Source organism: Gorilla gorilla, chromosome 11, assembly GCF_029281585.2.
Source record: "Gorilla gorilla gorilla isolate KB3781 chromosome 11, NHGRI_mGorGor1-v2.1_pri, whole genome shotgun sequence".
Classification (NCBI taxonomy): Eukaryota; Metazoa; Chordata; class Mammalia; order Primates; family Hominidae; genus Gorilla; species Gorilla gorilla.
In genome coordinates, this window is record NC_073235.2 from 109,451,799 (window position 1) to 109,475,182 (window position 23,384).

Consider the following 23,384-nt stretch of genomic DNA (forward strand, 5'->3'; position numbering starts at 1 on the left):
GGAAAACCGCATTACATATAAAAACATCCATTTGTAACCATTTGGCTAGTCTGTCTTTAAAGGCATTTGATCACATCTACTAAATCTCTCTAAAACGAAATCTCTCTTGTGTTAGTTGTGGGTCTGCCCTGTAAATCTTATTGGAAAGAGTTAAGATACAAATGGTCAGTGAGTGGAAGTGGAACTTTGGGTCATATATCTATGTAGTGAATACTGATGATATGACAGAACAAGAGCATGGCTCTTGAAAGTGAGCTGTATTATGGAGGCAGATGGTCAACTGAGTATATGTCATTCACCATAACTTAGTCTAAACTAATTACCTAATGTAAGAAACAGATGTCCGGAGAGCTCATAAACAGAAATGATATATGGATGACTTTATATTGTGGCTAGAATGATGGCAGCTATTAAGATGCCATTGATCTCCAAAAATAGAAAAAAAAGTATGTCAAATAGTATTTTATAATTATTTTTTCTCTCAGAATTTAAAACATCATATTACCAGTAACATGACCCATGCATATTAGTAACCATAAAATAGGGCTATTTGTGAGATTGCTTATTCTGCATAGGTCATCAGGGTACTTTATTTAAATTATTGCTCCTCTGGATGGAATTGTATTCCAGTGACCTGCAAACATAAATGCACCTCTGAAGGTTTCCAGTGCCCAGGCAGAATCTGTTCTTACGAACAATGCGATGTTTGCTATATCCATAAAAGGAAGCCAATGAGAAAACTAAGACCTGCTCTAAGAGGAATAAAGTCAGCTTCTTAACTCCCAATTTGGTTTGGGAGATCTATCTCCCATAGATCATGTTACTGATAAATATAGTGACTGCACATTAGTCTTAATTTAGGATCTCTGATTTGATCAAACAGAAGCTTATATATTTTAATAAATCAGATCTTCCACTACTTTCTGCTTCCTTTTATTTCACATTAGAGAAGTATAAAGAACGATATAAAACAAACATAGTTACTAACCACCAAGATTTAATAAATGCTAATGTTTTGCCACATTTGCTTCAGATCTTGGGGTGGGGATTGGGGACAGTGGGAAGAACAAAACACTCTAGGTAAAGTTTGGAAGGACTTTTCTTTTTTTTTTTCTTTTTTTTTTTGAATTTTTATTTTAGGTTCAGGGGTACATGTGCAGGTGTGTTGTTTAGGTAAACACGTGTCATGGGGGTTTGTTGTACAGATTATTTCATTACTCAGGTACTAAGCTTAGTACCCAAGAGTTATTTTTTCTGAGTCTCTCCCTCCATCTACACTCCACCCTCAAGTAATCTTCAGTGTCTGTTGTTCCCTTCTTTGTGTCCATGTGTTCTCATCATTTAGCTCCCACTTATAAGTGAGAACATGTGGTATTTGGTTTTCTATTTCTGTGCTACTTCGCTTAGGATGATGGCCTCCTGTTCCATCCATGTTCCTGCAGAGGACATGATCTCATTCTTTTTTAGGGCTGCATAGTATTCCATGGTGTCTATGTACCACATTTTGTTTATCCAGCCTACTATTGGTGGGCATTTAGGTTGATTCCATGTGTTTGCTATTGTGAGTAGTGCTGCAATGAACATATGCGTGCATGTATCTACGGTAGAATGATTTCTATTCCTTTGGGTATATAATGGTAGTTCCGTTTTTAGCTCTTTGAGAAATTACCACACTGCTTTCCACAATGGCTGTGGAAAGTGATTTACCCTCCCACCAACAGTGCATAAACATTCCCTTTTCTCTGCAACCTTGCCAGCATCTCTTATTCTGTTATTTTTTGACTTTGTAATAATAGCCATTCTTTATGGTGTGAGATGGTATCTCATGTTGGTTTTGATTTGCATTTCTCTAATGGTCAATGATGTTGAGCCTTTTCTTCATATGCTTGTCGTCTGCATGTGTGTCTTTTGAAAAATGTCTGTTCGTGTCTTTGCCCACTTTTTAATAGGGCTGTTTATTTTTTTTCTTGTAAATTTTGTTTAAGTTCCTTATAAATGCTGGATATTAGACTGTTGTCTGATGCATAATTTGAGAATATTTTCTCCCATTTTGTAGGTTGTCTGTTTACTCCCTTGATAGTTTCTTTTGCTGTGCAGAAGCTCTTAAGTTTAAGATCCCATTTGTCAATTTTTGCTTTTGTTGTGATTGCTTTCGACATCTTCATCATGAAATCTTTGCCCATGCCTGTGTCCTGAATGGTATTGCCTAGGTTGTCTTCCGGGGTTTTTATAGTTTTGCATTTTACATTTAAGTCTTAATCCATCTTGAGTTAGTTTTTGTATATGGTGTAAGGAAGGGGTCCAGTTTCAATCTTCTGCATATAGCTAGCCAGTTATCCCAGCACAATTTAATGAATAGGGAATCCAGGAAGGGCTTTCCTAAGCTCATTTTTCTCTCTCCTCAAGAGCAACTTTTATCTCAAAGTTGATGTATATCCTTCCTTTCCATGATTTTATATTTGACTTCAAGCATGTGTATGCATAAACAGCATATGGAACAAAAATATACATGAATAGCATCATTCCTATACATATTCTTCAACCTGCTTTTTTATTAAACGTTATGTTTTCTAATTCCTATCCACATCAATACAAGTGCATCTTGATCATGTGCTTTTTGTCTGGTTAAATAAGTCTTATTTAACTCTGGTTTGGAATTCCATTGTTTGAGATATACCACAATATATCCATCTATCCATTTCTCTATTCTTGAACATTTTAATTGTTTCTAATTTTTCTCTAGTACTAACAAAGTTTCAATAAACATCATTGTACCTGAAAGTGAAATTACCTATTCATATGTCCATTTTTTTGTATTTTTAAATTTTCTTTTTCTTATTCATTTGAGGGAGCTATTTAAGTTTTCAAATACAATCTGCTGTTGTTGTTATATAATGCAAATACCTTCTTCAAGTGTATGTTTTATTTTTAAACATTAAGCTCTCTTTTGTTTGTAGTCAAATTAAACCTTTCCTTTGTAATTGGTGTTTTTGTCTTGTGAAATCTTTTCTTCTAAGATTTAGTAGAGATTGTAACTTCTAAGTTCCACTAAAAATATTAAAATTTTTTATTTCTTATTTAAATACTTAATCCGTTTGGAATGTTTGACCATACTGGGAGTTAAGCATTTAATTTGATGCTTTTTTTCTATATGAAAAATAATTAACCATTACCAGTTTTTGAATACCCAGTCTTTTCTTAACGATCTGTAATGTCATCTCTTTCATATATCAAGCTCTCATATAAGGAGGACATTACTAGTGCTCACCAATATCTGACTATTCTGTCTTCCTGGATATCCCAAAGACTACTTCTCAGCTCTTCACCAGGACCATGTACCTAGAAATGGCCAATGGCTTGTGAGCAGAAATGATGTGTGTAATTCTGGGATAAGATTGTGAAACATCCTTGTTCTATCTTTCAGTTTTCCTCTTCTCCTGTGTTGGAAAGCGTGAAGAATATATGTTGGGGTGAGGGAGCCCACACAAGATAGAGCTACCTGGATTGTCACATCACCTTGTGGTCATCTGTACTAACAGCAGGTCCTGCGTGAGTAAGAAGTTAACTCTGAAGTGCTAAACCTCTGAGATGTCAGGACTAATGTGTTACTGTAGCTTACCTTGATGAATATGCCATGGTTCTGACTGTGGGCTCTCTCTTTTCTTCCACTGGTTCATTTGTCTATCCAAATACCATTACTGCATTATCTTAATTATTTTGGCTTTGTATAAAGTCTTGCTTTCTCATAGGGCAAGTCTCTATCCTCCTTGTCTTTCTTGTCTTTTTTTGTCTTTTTATCTTTCCAAATGGATTTTTGAATAATTATCAAGGTTAACAAAATTGCTGCTGAGACTATGATTAGAATTTTATTAAATCTGTGCTTTAAGTTGAGAAAAAATGACATCTTCATTATACTGAGTCTTCTATCCAAAAGCATGATAAATCTCCTCCATTTATTAGGTTTAACCATATTAAAGTACCATTTTTTGTAGATTGAAAAAGCCATAGGACCTGTCCGAGGTATCATTTAGAGACAGGAAAAGATGATCAAGTTCACATAGTGAGTTGAAAAAACAATGGAGAAAGAATAGAATATTTCTGTCTGTCCTATCAAGTCTAATTTAGTCAATAAGCTAGTTGTATGAGTTAGATCATGAAAGCTTTAAATTTTTTTAAATAATTAAAAATGTAATTTCATACATAGCAAAAGAATATATATGAAAGATATGTGTGTAGGGCAGTGGTTCTTAATTGGGGGTGATTTTTGTCTCCTAGGGTACATTTGGCAATGTCTGTGGACAGTTTTGGATGTCACAACTGGGAGGATGGTGCTACTGTCATTCAATCAGTAGAGGCCAGGGTACTGCTGACCATCCTACAATTGCACAATTGCTTGCTTATGCCTTACTTATTTATTTTTTATTTTAATTATTTTTTAGAGATGGGGTCTCCTTCTGTTGTACAGACTGGAGTGCAGTGGTGTGATCTAAGCTCACTGCAGCCTCAGGCTCCTGGCCTCAGCTGCCACCCACAGCAAATATTTATTTGAGTTTGAGAACCCTGATATGAAGTGATTTAGAATAACAATAAAATAAATACCATATCTCACAATCTAGCTTAAAAAATTAAATTGAAAATTCATTTAACCATAGAAGTCACCACTATACTGATTTTTGAGTTCATCATTCCTTTGCATTTCTTTATAATTTGACTCCATATGCATGCATCACTAAAAAATATATGGTTGAGTTTTGCATGTCTGTATTCTTTATAAAATGGAATCCCACTGCATACCGTGTTTACAGGATCCATGTATGTTGAAGTGTGAAGCTGTAGTTCTATTGATTCATTCATTTTTCACGGTCGTATAGCATTCCATTGGGTGAATTTAACATACTTTATTTAGTGTCATGTTGATTATTTAGGTTGTTTCCGGTTTTCTATTACGAACAACATTATTATGTACATTGTTGCATGCACCTTTTGGTGCACATGGAAAAGCTTTTCCTCATGGTATATGCTTGGAATTAAACTGCTGGGCTACAGAGTATATGCATTTTTTACTTTATTGGAAAATGCAGATGAGCTAATATACATTTTTGTCAGCTGTGTGTAACTGTTCCTGATGCTCCACATCCATGGGACTCTGTGTCTTTATAATTTCTGTCAATCTGGTGAGTCTAAATGGTATCTTTTTTGATTTTAACGTGCATTTCCTAAATTTATAATAAGGGGGCAACATTTCATATTTTTATCAGCTATTTGTGTTTATTTTTTGGTGAAATGCTTGCTTAGGCCTTATTTATTTATTGTTTTAATTTTCTTAGAGATGGAGTCTCCCTCTGTCACACAGGCTGGAGTGCAGTGGTGTGATCATAGCTCACTGCAGCCTCCAACTCCTCACCTCAAGCAATTCTCCTCACTCAGACTCCTGAGTAGCTAGGATTACAGGCCCATGCCACCACCTCCAAATAATTTTAAACTTTTTTATTTTACAAATAGGATTTTGCTATGTTGTTCAGGCTGGTCTTGAACTCCTGGACTCAGGTAATTCTCCCACCGCAGCCTCCTGCATAGCTGTATTTATGTCTTTTGCCTATGAAGTTATTGGTCTTGTTTTCTTTTAGGAGCTTCTAAATATTCCACATACTAATCCTCTGTTTATTATATGAATTGCAAATATCATCTACCAATTGGTGGATTGTTTTCACCTGTTAAATAATGTCAGTATTTTCTTTTTTTGGTTCTTTAAAAGTCATATTGAAGAAAATTACTGTCTAACCTAAGACTATAAAGAAAAGTTATATTTGAAACTTTAACCTGAATCGAAATATATTTTTGGTTGTATTTTAAGGGATCTAGTTCTATATTTTCAATATGCCTAGCCTATTGTCCAGGCACTATTTCTTCAAAAGTCCATTTTTCTCTTATTAATATGCAAAATCCCTTCTATCACATATTAATTTTACATATATGTGTGTGGGCCAGTTTCTGGACTCTATTTTGTTTTATTGGTTTATTTATTTATCCCACACCAATATCATGCTATTATGCTAATTTTGTAAATGGGGCTTAGTATCTGCTAGGATGAGTCACCCAATTTTTTTCTCCTCATTATGTAGAAGTTTTTGTTTCTATTTTTGGCAATCTTGGTCTTCAGTACAAATTTTAGAATTAGCTTATCAAGATTTATAAAAAATCTGGTTAAGATTTTAACTGGAATTGCATCAAATCTATAGATTTAGAGAGAATTGATATCTTTACAATATTTAGTAACCCCACCCCACCAAAATTTATTCAATTTTTCTTATATATTTAAATTTATTCAATTTTTCTTATATATCCTGGCAATGCATTAAAATTATTTTCATGCAGTGATTCTGTGTTTGCAGTGAGAGGGCCTCGTTCTATATCAGTCCATCTGCCTTGACTGGTATATCCTCAAATACTATTAACCAGATCTATATTTTTAACAAGATTCTTCAAGAAATATATAATCTAGTGATAATGGTTAATAGCTATAGCTACACATAGAAAAGATTAAATCAACTAAACCTGTAAAGAATTTTCAGTTTACTTGAATTAATGTGGGTTGGGATAATTCATGATTCTCACTTGAAGTATTCCCTTTTTATTGACTTCTTCCCTAATCTTATTTCTAGAACAACACTGAAGCTTCTTTTCCATTAAAATCTTCTAACATCATCTTCTATTTTAGAATATCCATGCGAACCCTACTTTTCCCCACTAGACCTCAAAATTACATTAATGCTTTCTTGCCCAATACCTCAAATGATCAAAAACAAGGATGTTTCCCCTCCAAATATTTATTATAACAATTTTCAAACAGTAAGAAAATTTTCAAGAACAGTAAAATAGAAACCATATACCCACCACCTATAGAAACCATTTAAGGTATTAGTATTTTCACCTATGTACTTCATCTCTCTCCTATTCTAGTATTTATCAATCATCTATTTTGTTGAACCTTTTCAACATAAGTTGCATTATTGTGACCTTTCATCCTTAAATACTTTAACATGCATCTCCTAAAAATGACATTTTTCTATGTAAACACAATGCTATTATATACCTAAGAAAGTATTAAGGATATTCCAAAAACCATCCAATATCAAGTCCATATTAAACTTTTCCCATTGGTGAGTTTTCTACTTCTACTCTTCCTTCTGTATTAGCCAGCATTCCTCTTTAAAGCAGAGGTTTTATCACTAACTAGAGAAGTAAACATTAGTTGCTTCTAAATAGCCAAATTAAATTAAAATGCAATTTCTTAACCTGGGATTTGTAGTGACCACAGGACGCACTTCGGAGTTTTCTGACCCTCTTTAAATTGTATATACATACATACATATTTTGGGGGGCAGGGGAGAAGAGCCATACTATGCTCAGGTTCTCAAAGGTGTCTGTGATACCCCAAAAGATTAAGAACCACTCTTCTAAATGTTCCTTGTTATCCAGTGTGAAACATGGAATTCTCTGTGTTGACATATAGAGGAACTATACCAAATGAGAAATAGCCATATGTTCCATTTCAGAATGTGTGTTGCTGATTAAAAGCCAAATGGGAGTTATAAAATTTGGGAAAGTGAAGGAAAATAAATGCAACTATTAATTAGGATCTAGTTTATGATGCTGTTGTGAAGAATAATACATCTTAAATAATATTCAATATCTTGATCATATGTACCATTAGGGGAAAATAGTGACTAAGTTGTTGTTAGTCTATAAAATTAAAACATACCCCAAAAATTAAAGCATTGGCCGGGTACGGTGGCTCACGCCTGTAATCCCAGCACTTTGGGACGCCGAGGTAGGTGGATCACGAGGTCAGGAGTTCGAGACCAGCCTGGCCAATATGGTGAAACCCAGTCTCTACTAAAAATACAAAAATTAGCTGGGCGTGGTGGTGCATGCCTGTAACCCCAGCTACTCGGGAGGCTGAAGCAGGAGAATCGCTTGAACCTGGGAGGCAGAGGTTGCAGTGAGCCGAGATCGCGGCACTGCACTCCAGCCTGGGTGCTAGGGTGAGACTCCATCTCAGAAAAAAAAAAAAAAAAAAAAAATTAAAGCATTATCATTTACTGACAGGCACTAATGACTCCGCTGGTGACAGGTTAGCTTAGTTCACACATTTCATAGATGATTAAAGTTAATGAGTGAAGTGTAAGCAGGACTCTACTTAATGAATGTGCTAATTGTTTTCCTTGCTGCAAATGTTAGTGTTGCTTTTAACCACAATATACAGAAGATTAGGAGCCAATTCATTATACGTTATTTAATGAGTTATATTTATACTATATAATGGCATTGTTAAATTCACACAGTACCCTGCTTAATATTCAAAGCACTTTACTAGAGCACACTATTTTAAGCTCAAAGCTGTCCTTTGTCACAGGGAGGCAGGAAGAGTATGCCTATTTTAGCATGGTGGTTATGAACTCAGCCTCTGAATTCATGCTGCCTGGATTTAAGTCCTGGCTCCTACTTACCAACTGTGTGACCTAAGAAATGTTACTGACCTTTCCGTGCCTCAGTTGTCTCACTCATAAAGCAGGGTGAGTAGTAGTATCTACATCATGGGGTGTTATAGAATTTGGTGAGTTAATGCTTGTAAAGGGTTTGATGCAGTGCTGGGCATGCTGCTAGTCTCCAAAGTATGTTACATGATTCTCAGTTACATTCCTTCCCTCATGATCCATTCTCCACGCAGCACTCAAAGTGAACTTTCAAAACTGAGAATCCCTTCATGCCACCTGGCTGCTTAAAATACTCTGGGGACTGCCCATGGCAAGGGATTGAAATCCAAACCGTTCACCATGGCCAGGCCTGTTCTCTAGACTGTGCCTAGCTCTGTGCACTCATCTTTCTCTCCTCACCCGTGCCTGGCTCCTGTGCTCTAAGCATGCTGCTCTCCTTTTTGTTTTTCAAACACACTAAACTCTTTTCTGCTTCAAGGACATTGCCTGAACCCCCTTCCCCCAGATCCTCTGGCACCTCTGATTCATATGCCAACTCAAGGTAGATTCAGGAATGAAGGCTGCCTTCCCTGACTACCCAATCCCAGTTGCACCTGGCTGCTGCCACAGCCCTGTTGAATGAATAGATGAATGAAATTTTGTGAACCTTCAGGCTCATGGCACACTATCATCACTAGTCCTTGCTTTATTCTATTTTCTGTATAGCTCTTATCCCTTAAACAATGCATAAATATACACACAGGTTATTTATTTATCTGAATAAATCTGCAGTGATGCATAAGTCCCTTAGAACTCAGAATCTCCTTGGCTGATACTGTCATTCTTTCCATATGCTCTCTTGGCTGGTGGTTCTTCAAGTTCAGTGTGTGCTGGGCCTATCTCCAGAGTTTCTGATTTGGTAGGCCAGGGCAGATCTCTTTGGGAAAGTGACATTCAAGGATGAGGCTTAAAGGATGAGAAGAAGTCCAATCACATGGGAGCTGGAGGATGAGAGTTCTAGGCGGTAGGAACAGCAAGTGCCAATAAGCTGAGCTGAGAAAAGAGCTATAGTGTTTGAGTAACAGAAGGAAGGTGAGTATGGCTAAAGCTTGGAGGCAGAGTGGGAAAGAATTCCAGGCTGACCTTGAACAGGAGGCAGGGGTCTGATCAGGCAGTGCCTATTGGCCCTGTGGGGGAGGGTAGTTTGTGTTCAGAGTACAGTGAGAAAGCTTTGCACAGGGGAGAAACATGATCCAATTCACATTGTTTTAAAGGATCACTTGGGATGCTGTGTGGACAAAGCCTTGTAAAGGGGCAAAAGTTCAGTCATGAGATTCATTCTACTCCTTCCTTTGAAGCAATCCTCTGGTCTACGCTGATTTCCCACAGAGCCCACTGTGTTTTTTGGGCTCTAGAGCTGCTATAGAACTCCTTTAAAGTAGGTGGTTGCCATCGTAGCAAACAAATGAATATAGTGTCTGCCTCAATTCCCAACTTGGGGGAAAAGCTTCAAGCTCACAGTCTCTGTCTAGGGAGCAGCCCATGTCTTTTTCTGTGTAGGGGAACTCTGTATTCTGCCTCACCTATCCTGTTGCTCTGGCCCAGCTGTTGGACCAGGAGAGACACCAGGGTGGCCAGAATGCAGGCTGGCCTGCAGTTAGCGAGGTGGCCTGGCACAGGGCTCTGCCTAGCAAGGTTAATGATAGTGAACAAACCACTCCCATCAGACACTGTCTTTTGCAGCAGCAGCAGTAGCAGATGGTAGCAGGACTCGAGGCTTATGTGCAGAGAAACATTAAGAGGCTGCAGGAGCCATGAGAGCGAGGTTATGAATTAGAGTCCGAAGTGAGCAGAACTTATTGGCAAACCTAAAAGGCAGTGGAAAAATACCTAGAGCAAAATGGGTTGCTTGGTGATAGCAGAAGAGGCAGAGGCCAAGGCAAAGCAACACTAGGTCCCCAACCTGGTAGAGTCCATTAACTTCTGCTGCTGGGAAGTAGAATGAATGGAAGCAAAGAGGGCCGGGTTTCCAGAGGGGTGCCAAGTCCTCAAGGTAATCCGTTTCAAGCCTGCCTCTTCTGGGTTTCTCTGCCTTGATGACCTCCCTTCTATACATGTCCTGAAATACCTTCCTACCCACACTCATTACACAGAGTGCCCCGAGCCCCTTGCCAAAATGAACCTACACCCACACCCCACCTAGGAATGGAAATTCCTCCTTGCTTACTGGAATTCCTTTACAGCCCTCAGATGTACAACTTGTTGTAATTTAACACTGTTCTATCATTGTTTAGGCCAGAATAATGTCTTCATTTTTAGTTGAAACTTTAGTATAAATTTGCCTTCACAGAAAGAAATGAACACCTGTTGTACCAAAATATGAGAAAGTAGCCATCTGACTGTAAATTACTATAGAATAGCAAAATCTCCCCTAAAATATAATTTTTAATTCATTGAGCTTATGATTTATACATTTTTTGGTATGTAAAATTCTAAAAATTAAATATAAAATATGGTAACATTTTCTCAGAGGTGCAAAAGAGATGCATCACTTACCTGTTTAAAACCACTTATTAGGCTGGGTACAGTGGCTCATGCCTGTAATCCCAACACTTTAGGAGACCAAGGCAGGAGGATCATATGAAACTATGAGTTTGAGACCAGCCTGAGCAACAAAGCGAGACCCTATCTCTATAAAAAAATTAAAAAAACTCATTTATTAGTAATTCATAACCTTTAGGGAATAATCTCAGATCCTTAGAAGGAAATTGGAGGCCCATCTCTTCAGCCTCCTCTACCAACCCATTTTTCTGCTTTGTTTTCCAAAATGCAGAGAGGTCCTGCTCCATCTGTATGGAACCACCTGTAATGTACTGACCAGGTGTGCTCTCTCATGCCTTGTACTGTTATAGCATGTCTGGTCTGGAAGCCTCTCTGCAACTTCAGTCCCCACTAGTTTGAGTGACTCCCCTCCTTGATCACACTTGGAGCTGACTTCTTCCATTACATTGTGATGTGTTCCACTGGGCGTTTCTGTTTACTTGTACATTCAGGGCTAGGATCTCAGCCTCCAGAAGACAGGGACTGTGCCTTTATCTTTCTCCAGGGACTAGCTCTGTGCCAGGGCATGTATAGCGTGTGGCCCAAAATAAAGGTTTATGGAATGAAGGAATGAAGCTGCAAAGTCTCGTGCCATGGTCTCAGAGGTATGGCTTGGGGTTGCCCCAGGAAGACAGATTTGGTACTCTCAATATCTTTATCACAGAATATGTATACAATCCTTCTTCACACGTGATTCCTAAATAATGTCATGCATGGGTGGCATGCTTCATGAAGTTTCAGGGTTTTAAATACATCTCCCTTCCCCCAGGTCCCACCTAGAAAGGTCAAGTGTGTTGTATAAACCCTTCCTCTGTATGTGGCCTAGATGATGAGATCAAACACCTCACCTGTCCCAGGAGCAGAATGTTTTCTGGGTCTCACTGGAGTCTGGCTTTGATTACTTTTTAATCATTGGCTTCAGTCTGTGGGAACTAAACCTTACATGTCACCTCCTCAGAGGCATTTTGTCTCTCTGGACAACTTGTTCATTCCTTTATAGCAGCGGTCCCCAACCTTTTTGGCACCAGGGACCAGTTTCATGGAAGACAATTTTTCCATGGATGAGGGAGTGGGGCGTTGGTTTTGGGATAAAACCAAACCATCAGGCATTAGATCATCAGGCATTAGATTCTCATATGGAGTGTGCAGCCTAGCTCCCTCACATGTGCAGTTCACAGTAGGGTTTGTGCTCCTATGAGAATCTAGTGCTGCTGCTGACCTGGCAGGAGGTGGAGCTCAGGTGGTAATGCTTGCCCCTGCTGCTCACCTCCTGCTGTGTGGCCCAGTTTCCAACAGGCCACAGACTGGTACCAGTCCACAGCCTGGGGGTTGGGGACTCCTGCTTTGTAGCACTCAGTACAATTTTACTGATATATTTATTTCTTTACCCTCTCTCTCAGAGTTGGGTATGAGCTCTGCAAGGGTGGGGACGGTGCCTGTTCTATTCATTGCTCACAACACAGTGTGGCTTCAAAGATACCTGATGAGCATCTGCTGGGTTATGTTTGGGTTGAAATACCCTCCAAGTGTCATACTACTAACTGGCATGCCCAACTTTGAAAAATATCACATAATTTCTCTCTCTCAAAAAAAAAAAAAAAAAAACCCTGAAGGGTGTGAATTGCTATTACTGTTTTACCAGTAAGGTAATAGCCCAAAGAGAGATTGACTTGATGAAAATCACAGTCAGTGAGAGAAATAAAGACTTGGACCCAGATTTTCTGATAGAAAGCCAGTTTTTTGACTTCTACAATTATCTTTAGAGAAAAGTTCAGGAGTGCTAAACTATGCAATGCTATTCCAAAGGTCACCTGGTGGAAATTCTATTGTCCCTCTGCCAAGTGCATGCTAGGGAAGAGAAAGAAAATCAACAGGATGATAATGAAATGATGGTAGAAATGATCCAGCCTATTGAACATGCTGCTTGGCTTTCCCTTAAAGTTGTTATAGTAACTTATTATAAAACAATAAGACACAAATCTTTAATTCACACCAAAAAATAAACTCCCTGTAGTCTCATATATGTGCCATCACATCTTTAGGAAACTTTTTGTTAGTTGAGTTGATAAGCATCGACATTGAAGTCTTATCAGTCCAACAAGAGTGAAGAGAATTCAAATGTGAAATTCAATCCGGTCAAGAATTTGTTATTGGGCAGGAACCAATAAAAATGAGGCTCTGAGTTCATTATTCTAGTTTTTAGAATGCTCTGTCGGAATAAACACTAGAAAATATTTTATTTTCAAAACTTAATGTTTTATACATATTAGTGTAAAGCACTATGACTCAGATATTCTAGTTACCATATCTAAACATTACGGCAAAAATTGCTATAAGAACACATGGAGATAGTACAAGCTTCTATGAATTATGATGAGCAAATGGCATTGATTCATGTCTCTGTGAATTAAAAGCTTAGGAAATGTCTATAGACCTTCCCCTTTGATGTATTGTCTGCCAATCTTTATAAACAATTGCCTGGATATTCTCATGATAAATTTAGATGTTTTAATACAATGTTTCTTAAATGATTTTGATTACAATTCACGGTGAAAACTACATTGGAACCCAAGGTACACATACATATGTATATATAACTGGAAATGTGTCTTACAACAATACCTTTGCTGTGTACCATGTATTCTGGTATTTTTTATTTTATTCTTTCCTATTTCATTAGTTAAAACAAATTCTGGTCATTATCCAGTAAGCTGACTTCATGTCCCTTTCACGGATTGTGCCCATAAGCTTAAAAACTCTCTTAGAGGGTGTTCTCGGCATACATTGCTTTGCAACAAACAACTGCTACTTTGTGGCTTAAAACAAAAACAGTTTTTATTACATTTCAACATTTTATTGGTCAGGAATTTGGGCAGTGTTTGGCTGGGTGATTCCTATGTTCCATATGGCATTAATGGGTTCACTTGGCAGCATGTGGCTGAAGAATGACTGGTTTTAAGGGCCCCAGATGGCTTCACTCATATGTTGTTGGAGATGGCTAGAAAACTTGGCTCAAGTGGGACTGCCAATAGAAGGGCCTGCATGTGCCCACTCTGGCTTAGAGAACTCTAAGTAGTTGAATTACATGATGGCCCAAGAATCCACCAAATAAGGTGGAAGCTCTATGACCTTTTATGACCTAGCCTTGAAAGTCCCACTGTGTCATCTCCGTGGTACACCATAGGTGAAAGCAGTCACAGAGCCCACCCAGATTTAAGGAAAAGGAACATAGATCCTAATTCTCAGTGGAAACAATGTCAAGACATTTTTGGACATGTTTTCAAAACCATACAAGTAGCATTGAGTCATGTTTCTCTGAATTAAGAGCTGTGGATATGTCTATGGACCATCCCTTTTGATCTAAAATTTATAAACAGTAACTTCTCTATTCTTATATTAAATTCAAATGTTGTAATACAATGTTTTTCAAATGATTTGGCTATAATCCACAGTGAGAAATACATTTTTCATTACAATCCAGGACACACACACACAAACTACACATATATAACATTAAAAATGCTTTATGAAACAATACTTACACTGTGTACCTTGCATTCCATAGCTTCTCTTGTATGTTATTATATTTGTAAATAATGGTAGCTATTACCCACTAAATGAATTTCACACTCATCAATGAATTGTGACCCTAAGTTTTAAAAACACTGTTTTAGTGGATGATCCCTTTTTTCAGTTTAGGCCCAAATCTGCCTTTTCGAGACCCTTAGCTCTTGGAGATCAAGAAAGTGGTTTTATTATTCTTTGTTTCTGATGCCATTGTAGATGTTCAGTAAATGTTTCTTGAGTCTTGAATTGAGAGAAAGAAAAAAAATAAAGGAATGAAATTTCTCTTACTCTGTCTACAATTTTACATTTGTCTTCTATCCTCTTTGACCTCAGCGTTACAGTTCAGTGAAACTTGTGCAGAAGTTATACATCATGATATATAACAAGGCTAGTGGTGGCTAAAGATCTATTATTCAGTTGAATTTCTTTCTTTCCTTCCAGCCTTTCTTCTGTCCAACATCTAGCGGAAAGATAGAAATGTAAACAGAAAACACTAATACAAGTTCATAACTGAGATGGTTGACAGTCTGTCCAAAGTGTGCAGAGTAGGGAGTTATTACTTCTGCCTGTGGTAGAATTGGTGAGGCCACACAAAGCAAAAGGCATTTAGGAGGATGAAAAGGATTTTGTTAGATAGATGAGAAGATGAAATGTTTTCCTAGTGGAGGCACAACATGAAGAAAGACTGAGAGGTGAGATGTGTCTGCAGGGGGTCCTGAGAGTCTGTGACATTCCTGTGAGTGTGGAGGACAAACAGAGAAGGGAGGAAGGGAAGGATGGGGAGAGAAAACTGAGGAGGTGAGTTGGGGCCATGTCAAGAAAAGCCTTATGACATATTAAGTCATTTAGATCAGGGGTGCTCCCTGGTACCCGTCAGTGGCTTGTTAGGAACTGGGCGGCCCAGCAGGAGGTGAGCGGGGAGCAGGGGGCGAGTGAGTGAAGCTTCATCTGTATTTACAGCCACTCCCCATCACTTGCATTACTGCCTAAGCTCTGCCTCCTGTTAGATCAGTGGCGTCATTAGATTCTCACAGGAACAAAAATCCTACTGTGAGCTGCGCATGCGAGGGATCTAAGTTGTGTGTTCCTTATGAGAATCTAATGCCTGATAATCTGTCACTGTCTCCCATCACCCCTAGATGGGACTGCCTAGTTGTAGGAAAACAAGCTCAGGGCTCCCACCAAGTCTACATTATGGTGAGTTGTGTAATTATTTCATTACATATTACAATGTAATGATAATAGGAATAAAGTGCACAATAAATGTAATGCACTTGAATCATCCCAAAATCACTCCTTACCCCAGTCCATGGAAAAATTATCTTCCCCAGTCCTGGTGCCAAAAGGTTGGGGACGGCTGTTTTAGACTCTATCCTGAAAGCAACAGAGGAGTGTTTCATCATATGACACCGTTATTAAAAATTATAGGCAAAGGTCAGCACATAGAGATATGAACCAATACAACCCTGCCAAAGGCCCTCCCAAAGTAAGCATATGTCTCTTTATTTCCAGCAGAGGAAATTAACAGCACCAGACTTTCTTCATTATTAACATGAACAAATGGTGGCTTCGGTCTGTGATCTATAGCTGTAAGATAAGCTGCTATGCTATATCCCAGGAATACACTGGAACCTGGTTTAGGGACGCAAGGTGGGGACTCAGGATAGCTGAATTGCTTTTGGCCACTCTTAGATTCCTAATCTCTGGTGTGACGTGACACTTCAGAAAACTGGGCCCTAGTTTTCTCCACTGCAAATTATGAAGTGAGATTAGATCAATGATTTACATCAGCAGTTGCACATTTTTTTCCTTATAAAGAGCCAGATCATAAATACATAGGGTTTGTGGGCCATATGGTCTCTGTAACAACTACTCAGCTCTGCCATTGTAGCTTGAAAGCAGCCATAGACAATATAAAAATGAATTGGCATGGCTGGGTTCCAAAAAAGCTTTATTTGCACGTGCTGAAATTTGAATTTAGTACAATTTTCATATCTCATGAAGTATTGTTCTCATTATTTTTTTCAACCATTGAAAATGTGTAAAATACCTTCTTAGTTTGCAGGTTGTAAATAGCAGTGGTGGGCTGGATTTTGGCCTATGGGCTATTATTAGCCAATCCCTGTTCTCTATGGTTACATCAAAGTATAAGGTTTCTATATATGCCCTATTTCCTTACAGGAAACATAGAAAGGTTTTTAAAAGGTCAACAATAGTATATTTTCTAATGTTTGTACATTTAATAATTTAGTTTTAAACACAGCCAACCTGTATGGATAAGACTTATGTTGGTTATAAGGGTGCTTACTTTTTGGTAACAAAGATTTGTGGAAAAACTATGGGACCAAAATTAATTAGCTTCCCTGACACTCCTACTATTACTACAGATACTTTAAAGAATTACTTTATCAATTCTTATATTGTCACACAGACGGATAAGAAGTTACCGTATTAATATTTTTAAAACTTTTTTTTTTAAGTGAGAAAGAGCTGAACAGATATTTCTACATCCATGTTCCGACAGCATTATTCACAATAGCCAAAAGGTAGAAATAACCCAAATGCCCATCAGGTGAATGGGTAAACAAAATATGATATATACATACAATGAAATATTATTCAGCTTTAAAAACTAATGAAATTATGATACATGTTACAACATGGATGAACCTTGGAGACATTATCCAAGTGAAATAAGACCGGTACAAAGAGACAAATATTGCATGAATCCACTTAAATGAGAACCCAGAGTAGTCAAATTCATAGAGACAGAAAGTAGAATGGTGGTTGCCGCAGGCTGAGGGAGGGAAAAATGGGGAATTGATGAATGGGCACAGTTTCAGTTTGGGAAAATGTAAAAGTTCTGAAGATGGATGGTAGTGATGGTTGTACAGCAAAGTAAATGTACTTAATGAACTTAAAAATGGTAAAATGGTAAAATTTATGTTATGTCTATTTTACCACAACAATTTAAAAAAGGAGAATAATAGAACAATGAAATAGTTGACCTAGCATCACACAAGACAGAAAGAAGATCGGAGTCGGCTGCAGGACTAGGACCTGGGATAGTAGTGCAGGGCTCTTTGACCACAAGATGACTGTGACAACTTTAATGTCTGTCTTTTGAGCCCTTTGTAATGGGCACTTTGCAATATGATTTCAGAGAATCTCAACTCACATTTTACAGAGGAGGAAACAGAGGTTCATTTGTCAAGGAACCAACAGGCAAGGTTGGGAAGCAAACCCATGACTGTGCTTCCAAAGCCTTTGTCTTGACCACCACAGAACACCACTTCCCCGAAATTCTGAAGCCATCTATCTTGGAGTATGGAAGCCTCTGCCACTGAATGCAGGTTTTTCAGTGTAAATCATGGAGCCATTGCTACCCCTGAAGGCGAGAGGCTCCCGTAACTGCACTGCCTGAGTCTGGGCCCGCGGCACAGGACCTGGTGCTGTTGGTTTATGGTAAAGCAGGAAGGTGGTGCCTCGTGCTGGCAGATGATGCTGCGGGCCAGGTTCATTTGTGTCTTCACTCTCGGGAGCATGGCTAATACAGCCTTTTAACTCACAGATTCCCACCTCAAATGTTTACATGACACCACTAAATAAAAAATATGTGCATGTTCTACCTCCCCCACTTGACTGTAAGGTAAAGGCAGGAGCTGGGCCTCTTTAATATTTATACCCTCCATAAGCTCACCCTGTGCTAGGGTTTGCATCAAGTAGGCACTCAGCAAATATTTGTTGAATGAATGCATAAATGAATGTTAAATCATCTGCCTCCAGATTTTCCTCTTGTTTCCAATTTTCCCTTCCATGTGACATATGCAAGTGCCTCCCATGTCCCTTTCACAGATATTACAGATGCCCTCAACTATTTTTTGTGTTCTTCTGGCCTGCTTTTTCTCATTGCTGCTGCAACAGACTGAGGGCCAAAAATAGAAACCTCCTTGACAACTTTGCAGAGGACTTACATTCCTGACTCCTAAGGTAGCAACACTGACTCTGTTGGAGCAGGATGGGAATTTCATGACCTGTCACATTTGATTTTGCCTGATTTTTACAAGGGATAAAAGTTTTCCCTGCATGGTGGTTGATGCAACTTGCAATCACCCTTGGAAGTTAGGGTTTGGGACAAATAGAAGAATGTCATCAAACAGAGGAATGTCACTACTTGTCTTAAGGATGCTTCCAAATTCTTGAAAAGGAGACAGAATTTCTTTTCCTTTCTCTTTTTCTCCTTCACTTCTTCCCTCCCTCTCTCCCTCCTTCCTTCTTATTTTCTTTCTTTCCCTCTCTGGATATCTCTGGTTTATGGCAGGGCCCATGACTCATATGTGTTTTCAAGCCAGTGCATATTATGAAGACACAAGGCAAGAATGTGTATAAACACATACTCTGCCATAATGCTGATTTCTTTGGATTAAACTGGGGGAAAAAACAGCAACAGACACTGCCTCAGTCTAGAATTATCTGTAATCCATATACATCAGCACATGGTTTCCAGTATTGTGTTATGGGGAATTAGAGAAGAGACCTGGCTCCTTCTCTCAGGGATACTACAGTATGCTAAGAAGATAGGACAGAGATAGAGTTAATAATACAAGTTAGCATCTAAGTGATAAGTGGGTACTAATAGAATCTAAATAGTCACTCTTAATAAAAATCATTTCCATTTATGCAGTGCTTGCTAAATTCTAGATACCATGCTAAGAACTTTATATCCTTAGCTCTTTTGAATTCCAACCATAACCCACAGCCTCAGTACACAGGTGTGGGGAGGCAGTGAAGTGCAGTGGTTGGTGCCAGGCTATGGAATCAGACTGCAAGGTCCTGGTCCCTGGTGTCTCTTGGCATTCCCTACTGCAGAGAGAGAATATTCCTTCCTAGACATTGAGTCATTGTGCCAGCGTCTGCTACCAGCCAGGTGACCCCTTGAGCGCAGATGCCCCTCTCTCTGTTTCCATTTCCTTGTCTATAAAATAAGGATAATCACCGTGGAACTTACCTTATAGAGTTTATATTAAATGAGATAATGTAAGTATAGTGCTTAAAACAGTGCCTGACATAAAGTCAATGACCTATAAATATTAGATTTTATGACCGAGGCTCAGAGAAGTTAAATAACTTGCCAGTGTTCACTCAATAAATTTATATCAGAATGAGAATTCACACTCAAACCTGACTGATCCCAAGGCCCTCTGATCTTAACCACTTCACGGTAATGGTTGTTCAGAGAGCAGTAAATCATTATGGATTAGTGTAAAAAGGGGGAAGATTTACAGACAATGTGAGAGAGTTTGAAGGATGGAGTAGAATTTATTGAAAAAGAAATGGTGACTCTAGGCTTCAATGTAGAAAAATCTAGAGTTAACAAAGTGCCTCTCCCCATTTCCTTTGCCCAACGACTACCTCTAGATTTCCTTTTTTTCCAATGAAGAAGACACAGCAGCTAAAATGCTCATCCCTGGGGATGGGCAAAAATGCTTCCTGCCCTTCCCTAAATCTCCTGCAGTGGTGCTCTGGGTCATGGTTTCTTTTGTTTTATTTTAGGTTTTACTTGCTAATGTGCATGTGAATTAAAAAAATCTAATATTTTAGCACTTAATTATGTAACTCATTTATTTAAGTTAGAAACAATGTTTGTAAATGTGGTAGGAAGGGTATACCAGCTCTTCTCTCTTTGAGAAAACTAGGATCCTCTCAAAGTTAAGGAAATAGGGAAACTCTGTGTATATATGTATGCATTATTTTTCCATCTCCATCTAGGAACACAACAGAAGTTGGGGAAGCAAACACTCTTGGCATTAGAAGCTACAGGAGACTGGCTAGCACAAATTCAATCTTTGTAGTTCTCAAAGATTTGCAGATATTTTACGTTTTCTAACCTTAGCATTGACCACAATAAGGTCTCTCCTTCCTTTTCCATGTTAACCCTTGTAATATGCTTTGGCTATGTCCCCACCCAAATTTCATCTCAAATTGCTCCCATAATTTCCACGTGTTGTGGGAGGGACCCAGTGAGAAATAATTGAATCATGGGGGGCAGTTTCCCCCATACTGTTCTTATGGTAGTAAAGAAGTCTCACAATATCTGATGGTTTTATAAGGGGTTTCTCTTTTTGCTTGGCTCTCATTCTCTCTTGCCTGCTGCCATGTAAGATGTGCCTTTTGCCTTCTGCCACGATTGTGGGACCTCCCTAGCCACATGGAACTGTGAGTCCATTAAAATTATTTTTCTTCATAAATTACTCAGTCTCGGGTATGTCTTTATCAGCAGTGTGAAAACAGACTAATACACCTTGGGCTCAGAGTCTTTAACAGACTGTGTGGAGAGAGGATGGATCACATTGTCTGGGGTTGGGGATGGAACTTAGGGAAGGGAGGGGAAGGAAGCAGCCTCAGCAGGGCCAAAGGACTGTGGGAGAAGAAGCACAACTGTGGGAGAGGCTGTGGGGAGCCACTTCGTGCAAACAGAGCAGGGAGGAGGAAGCCTCTAGCCCCTACTTGGGTGAACTCCAGGAGGCCTCAAATAGACTGGGGGGCCACGCCCCAGAGCAGGCGATCTTCTGGTTATGCATGGAGACCCTTGCTTGCATCTGAGGCAGAGAACTGACAAAACACTTTTGTAATTCCAAATCTTTGTTTGACACCTTTTTATTGTTTCCACCCAAGTCCTCCCATCACTGACCCCCACCACTACCAACTATCGGCTGAATTCCAGCAATAAAGAAGACAGGGACATGATGACAATCCTAAACGGATCTGCTTAACCAGCTGACAGCCACTTTTGTTACTAACTGTATCACCCCTCCTGCTATGGTAAGGGGTGCAGGGTCTAAGTGAAATCAGTAGCTTTATGTACTATTCATTTCTCCCCTTTCACCCAACAAAATCTGAGATCACTGAACTTGTCTACCTTACAAAATGCCCTAAAGTACATTTGAACATCTTGTGATGGCTACACTTTGTTTCTAACCGATGTCATGCTTTATCTTCTCTTGCAGTAAGCACTTTATTGGTTTTCTTGCCTTCCAATCTACTTTCTAACTGATGCTGGAGTTGTTTTTCTAAACCACAAGTCTGCAATTGTCATTTCCTGCTTTTCATTGTCATCTGCTTAAAAAAAAATCTTCAGTTTCTTTTCTATCCCAAGTAAAATGTAATATGGAATCTCAATAGGTAAGACATTCTCAAGCAGCCCTGCTCTGTGAAAGTGGGGTTGGGTGCAGGCAGAGTCCTGCCCTCTCAGCCTGTCTCACCACATCTTTTGCCCCCTTGACCTTGACCAGTCCCTGTCCTGTCAGTGGCAACCACAGGATCTGATAGAACCTGTTTTGAGCGTGAGCATCCTCAAGCCCATGGCCCACTTCTCCACTCTCTTCTTCAGCACTGCCCATGCGGCTAGAACTCCAGGTCTCTTATTGTTCCTTCTGCCCTTGCATGTTCTCCCTCCTTTCACTTCATTGCTCTTCTTCTCCTCTTACCTGCTGATTTCCCACTCAGCCTTTGAGAAGGAGCTCAGAAGTCACTTTCTCTTAGAGCCATCTATAACACCCCCATGAGAGCTGTTCACCCTCTGTGTCCATGGCTCTCTCTGTCCACCCACATTATGCCATTTACTAGATTGCTTTGCAGGTCTTCTTCTGCATCAGTGTCATCCCTCACTCGGCCAAAGATGCCATGTCCTACTGTGTGCTATGGGTTGAATATTTGTCCCCTCCAAAACTCATGTTGAAATTTAAGCCCCAATGTGGTAATTTGAGAGGTGGGGCCTTTTAGAGGTGATTGGGTCATGAGGGCTTTGGCTTATAAATTGATTAATCCATTCATGGACTAATGAATTAATGGGTTGATGGATTAATGGGTTATCACAAGAGAGGGACCGGTGGCTTATTTTAAGTTCTGGGATACGTGTGCAGGATGTGCAGATTTGTTACATAGGTAAACATGTGCCATGGTGGTTTGCTTCACCTATCAACCCATCACCCAGGTATTAAGCCCTGCATGTATTAGCTATTTATCCTGATGTCCTCCCTCCCCCGACCCCCACAATAAGCCTTGGTGTATGTTATTCCCCTCCCTGTGTCCATGTGTTCTCATTGTTCAGCTGCCACTTATGAGTGAGAGCATGCAGTATTTGGTTTTCTGTTCCTTTGTTAGTTTGCTGAGGATAATGACTTCCGGCTTCATCTATGTCCCTGCAAAGAATATGATCTCATTCCTTTTTATGGCTGCATAGTATTCCATGGTGTATAGGTACCACATTTTCTTTATCCCCTCTATCATAGATGGGCATTTGGGTTGATTCCATGTCTTTGCTATTGTGAATAGTGCTGCAGTAAACATACACATGCATGTATCTTTATAATAGAATGATTTATATTTCTTTGGGTATATACCCAGTAATGGGATTGCTGGGTCAAATGGTATTTCTGGTTCTAGATCCTTGAGGAATCACCACACTATCAGTCCACAATGGTTGAACTAATTTACATTTGGAACCAGTGGCTTTATAAGCAGATGAAGAGAAACCTGAACTAGCAAACTCAGCCTCCTTAACATGTGATGCCCTTTTCTACCTCAGGACTCTGCAGAGTGTCCCCCCCAGCAAGAAGGCCCTCACCAGATACAGCTCCCTCAACCTTGGACTTCTCAGCCTCCATAACTAGAAGAAATAAATTATTTTTAAAAATAAACTACCTAGTTTTAAGGAAGCAACAGAAAATGGACTAAAAA

General features: G+C 39.1%; 1 protein-coding gene across 3 annotated transcripts in view; it reads left to right on the forward strand.

The window, feature by feature from the left end:
• CPO (carboxypeptidase O) overlaps positions 1 to 23,384 on the forward strand; it is a 169,787-nt gene that overhangs the window by 30,600 nt on the left and 115,803 nt on the right. For all 3 annotated transcript variants that reach the window (XM_004033114.5, XM_055380418.2, XM_055380420.2), the window contains exon 2: positions 3,425 to 3,549. The gene's annotated coding sequence lies outside the window, so the exon portion shown is untranslated. The remainder of the gene's footprint in view (positions 1 to 3,424; positions 3,550 to 23,384) is intronic.